We start from the raw sequence: 5,102 nt of genomic DNA on the forward strand, positions 1-5,102 counted from the left end.
CAAATGATGGAAAAACAAACGCGTGAGCTTCATATCCAAGCATAACACATGATTTAGCTTCAAATCAATGCGAAGTAGAAGGCTTAGCTTCAAATCCATGCGAATCAAATGGTTTAGCTTCAAATACTTGTGATATACATGATTTAGCATCAACTGCATGCGAAACAAACGTGTTAGCTATAAATACATGCGAAACACATGATTTTGCCCCAAATCAATGCGAAGTAGAATGCTTAGCTCCAAATCCATGCGAATCAAATGGTTTAGCTTCAATTACTTGTGATATACATGATTTTGCTTCAACTGCATGAGAAACAAATGAGTTAGCTTCAAATCCATGCGAAACGAACGAGTTAGCTTCAAATCCATGAGAAACACATGATTTAGCTTCAATTCATTGCGAAATAGAAGGCTGATTTTCGAATCCATGCGAAAGAAATGGTTTAGCTGCAAATACTCGTGATGTACATGATTTAGCTTCAACTGCATGCGAAACAAACGTGTTACTTTAAATCCATGAGAAACACATGATTTAGCTTCAAATCAATGCGAAATAGAAGGCTGATTTTCGAATCCATTCAAAACAAATGGATTATCTTCTAATACTTGTGATATACATGATTTAGCTTCAACTGCATGCGAAACAAACGAGTTTGCTTGAAATCCAAGCGAAACACATGATTTATCTTCAAATCAATGCGAAGTGGAAGGCTTAGCTTCAACTCCATGCGAAACGAATGATTTAGCTTCAAATACTTGCGAGCATAAGTGATATACCTTCAACTGCATGCGAAACAAACGAGTTTTCTTCAAACCTTAACGAAACACTTGATTTGGCTTCAAATCAATGCGAAGTAGAAGGCTTAGCTTCAAATCCATACGAATCAAATGGTTTAGCTTCAAATACTTGTGATATACTAGCTTTAGCTTCATCAGCATGCGAAACAAACGAGTTAGCTTTAAATCCATGCGATAGAATCGAGTTATCTTCAAATCCATGAGAAACACATGATTCAGCTTCAAATCATTGCGAAATAGAAGGCTGATTTTCGAATCCATGCGAAACAAATGGTTTAGCTTCAAATACCTGTGATATACATGATTTAGCTTCAACTGCATGCGAAACAATCGTGTTATCTTTAAATCCAGGCAAAACACATGGTTTAGCTCCAAATCAATGCGAAGTAATGGTTTAGCTCCAAATCCATGGGAATCAAATGGTTTAGCTTGAAATACTTGTGATATATATGATTTAGCTTCAACAGCATGCGAAACAAAAGTGTTAGCTTTAAATCCATGCGAAACACATGATTTAGCTCCAAATCAATGCGAAGTAGAAGGCTTAGCTACAAATCCATGGGAATCACATGGTTTAGCTTCAAATACTTGTGATATACATGATTTAGCTTCACATGCAGGCGAAACAAAAGAGTTAGCTTCAAATCCAAGCGAAACACTTGATTTTGCTTCAAATCAATGCGAAGTAGATGGCTTATCTTCAAATCCATGCGAATCAAATGGATTAGCTTCAAATACTTGTGATATACATGATTTTGATTCAACTGCATGCGGAACAAATGAGTTAGCTTCAAATCCATGCGAAACAAACGAGTTAACTTCAAATCCATGGGAAACTCATGATTTAGCTTCAAATCAATGCGAAATAGAAGGCTGATTTTCGAATCCATGCGAAACAAATGGTTTAGCTTCAAATACTTGTTTCATACATGATTCAGCTTCGACTGCATGCGAAACAAGCGAGTTAGATTCCAATACAAGCTAAACACATGATTCAGCTTCAAATCAATGCGAAGTAGACGGCTTAGCTTCAAATCCATGCGAAACAAATGGTTTCGCTTCAAATACTTGTGATATACATGATTTAGGTTCAACTGCGTGTGAAACAAACGTGTTAGCTTTAAGTCCATGCGACACACATGATTTAGCTTCAAATCCAAGCGAAATACATGATTAAGCTTTAAATAAATGCGAAGTAGAAGGCTTAGCTTCAAATCCACGCGAATCAAATGGTTTAGCTTATAATACTTGTGACATACATGATTTTGCTTCAACTGCATGCGAAACAAACGAGTTAGCTTCAAATCCAAGCGATAAAAACGAGTTAGTTCAAATCCATGAGAAACACGTGAGTTAGCTTCAAATCAATGCGAAATAGAAGGATGAATTTCTAAATCACGCAAAACAAATGTTTTAGCTTCAAATACTTGTGATATACATGATTTAGGTTCAACTGCATGCGAAACAAACGTGTTAGCTTTAAGTCCAAGCGAAACACATGATTTAGCTTCAAATCGATGCGAAGTAGAAGGCTTAGCTTCAAATCCATGCGAAACGAATGGTTTAGCTTTAAATTCTTGTGATATACATGACTAGATTCAACTGCATGTGAAACAAACGATTTAGCTTCAAATCCAAGCGAAATACATGATTAAGCTTCAAATCAATGCGAAGAAGAAGGCTTAGCATCAAATCCATGCGAATCAAATGGTTTAGCTTATAATACTTGTGATATACATGATTTTGCTTCAACTGCATGCGAAACAAACGAGTTAGCTTCAAATCCATGCGATAGAAACGAGTTAGTTCAAATCCATGAGAAACACGTGATTTAGCTTCAAATCAATGCGAAATAGAAGGCTGAATTTCGAAATCACGCAAAACAAATGGTTTAGTTTCAAATACTTGTGATATACATGATTTAGGTTCAACTGCATGCGAAACAAACGTGTTAGCTTTAAGTCGATGCGAAACACATGATTTAGTTTCAAATCCAAGCGAAATACATGATTAAGCTTCAAATCAATGCGAAGTAGAAGGCTTAGCTTCAAATCCACGCGAATCAAATGGTTTAGCTTATAATACTTGTGACATACATGATTTTGCTTCAACTGCATGCGAAACAAACGAGTTAGCTTCAAATCCAAGCGATAAAAACGAGTTAGTTCAAATCCGTGAGAAACACGTGAGTTAGCTTCAAATCAATGCGAAATAGTAGGCTGAATTTCGAAATCACGCAAAACAAATGTTTTAGCTTCAAATACTTGTTATATACATGATTGAGCTTCAACTGCATGCGAAATAAACGAGTTGGGTTCAAATCCAAGCGAAACACTTGATTTTGCTTCAAATCAATGCGAAGTAGAAGGCTTAGCTTCCAATCCATGCGAATCAAATGATTTAGCTTCTAATACTTGTGATATACATGATTTTGCTTTAACTGCATGCGAAACAAACGAGTTAGATTCAAATTCATGCGAAACAAACGAGTTAGCTTCAAATCCAAGCGAAATACATGACTAAGCTTCAAATCAATGCGAAGAAGAAGGCTTAGCATCAAATCCATGCGAATCAAATGGTTTAGGTTATAATACTTGTGATATACATGATTTTGCTTCAACTGCATGCGAAACAAACGAGTTAGCTTCAAATCCATGCGATAGAAACGAGTTAGTTCAAATCCATGAGAAACACGTGATTTAGCTTCAAATCAATGCGAAATAGATGGCTGAATTTCGAAATCACGCAAAACAAATGGTTTAGTTTCAAATACTTGTGATATACATGATTTAGGTTCAACTGCATGCGAAACAAACGTGTTAGCTTTAAGTCGATGCGAAACACATGATTTAGTTTCAAATCCAAGCGAAATACATGATTAAGCTTCAAATCAATGCGAAGTAGAAGGCTTAGCTTCAAATCCACGCGAATCAAATGGTTTAGCTTATAATACTTGTGACATACATGATTTTGCTTCAACTGCATGCTACACAAACGAGTTAGCTTCAAATCCAAGCGATAAAAACGAGTTAGTTCAAATCCCTGAGAAACACGTGAGTTAGCTTCAAATCAATGCGAAATAGAAGGTTGAATTTCGAAATCACGCAAAACAAATGTTTTAGCTTCAAATACTTGTTATATACATGATTGAGCTTCAACTGCATGCGAAATAAACGAGTTAGGTTCAAATCCAAGCGAAACACTTGATTTTGCTTCAAATCAATGCGAAGTAGAAGGCTTAGCTTCCAATCCATGCGAATCAAATGGTTTAGCTTATAATACTTGTGATATACATGATTTTGCTTCAACTGCATGCGAAACAAACGAGTTAGCTTCAAATCCATGCGATAGAAACGAGTTAGTTCAAATCCATGGGAAACTCATGATTTAGCTTCAAATCAATGCGAAATAGAAGGCTGATTTTCGGATCCATGCGAAACAAATGGTTTAGCTTCAAATACTTGTGATATACTAGATTTAGCTTCAACAGCATGCGAAACAAACGAGTTAGCTTTAAATCCATGCAATAGAAACGAGTTGGCTTCAAATCCAAGAGAAACACACGATTTTGCTTCAAATTATTGCGAAATAGAAGGCTGATTTTCGAATCCATGCGAAACAAATGGATTAGCTTCAAATACTTGTTATATACATGATTGAGCTTCAACTGCATGCGAAATAAACGAGTTAGGTTCAAATCCAAGCGAAACACTTGATTTTGCTTCAAATCAATGCGAAGTAGAAGGCTTAGCTTCCAATCCATGCGAATCAAATGATTTAGCTTCTAATACTTGTGATATACATGATTTTGCTTTAACTGCATGCGAAACAAACGAGTTAGATTCAAATTCATGCGAAACAAACGAGTTAGCTTCAAATCCATGAGAAACACATGATTTAGCATCAAATCATTGCGAAATAGAAGACTGATTTTCGAATCCATGCGAAACAAATGGTTTAGCTTCAAATACTTGTTTCATACATGATTCAGCTTCGACTGCATGCGAAACAAGCGAGTTAGATTCCAATACAAGCTAAACACATGATTCAGCTTCAAATCAATGCGAAGTAGACGGCTTAGCTTCAAATCCATGCGAAACAAATGGTTTCGCTTCAAATACTTGTGATATACATGATTTAGGTTCAACTGCGTGTGAAACAAACGTGTTAGCTTTAAGTCCATGCGAAACACATGATTTAGCTTCAAATCCAAGCGAAATACATGATTAAGCTTCAAATCAATGCGAAGAAGAAGGCTTAGCATCAAATCCATGCGAATCAAATGGTTTAGCTTATAATACTTG

Source organism: Megalopta genalis, unplaced genomic scaffold, assembly GCF_051020955.1.
Source record: "Megalopta genalis isolate 19385.01 unplaced genomic scaffold, iyMegGena1_principal scaffold0516, whole genome shotgun sequence".
NCBI classification, from domain to species: Eukaryota; Metazoa; Arthropoda; class Insecta; order Hymenoptera; family Halictidae; genus Megalopta; species Megalopta genalis.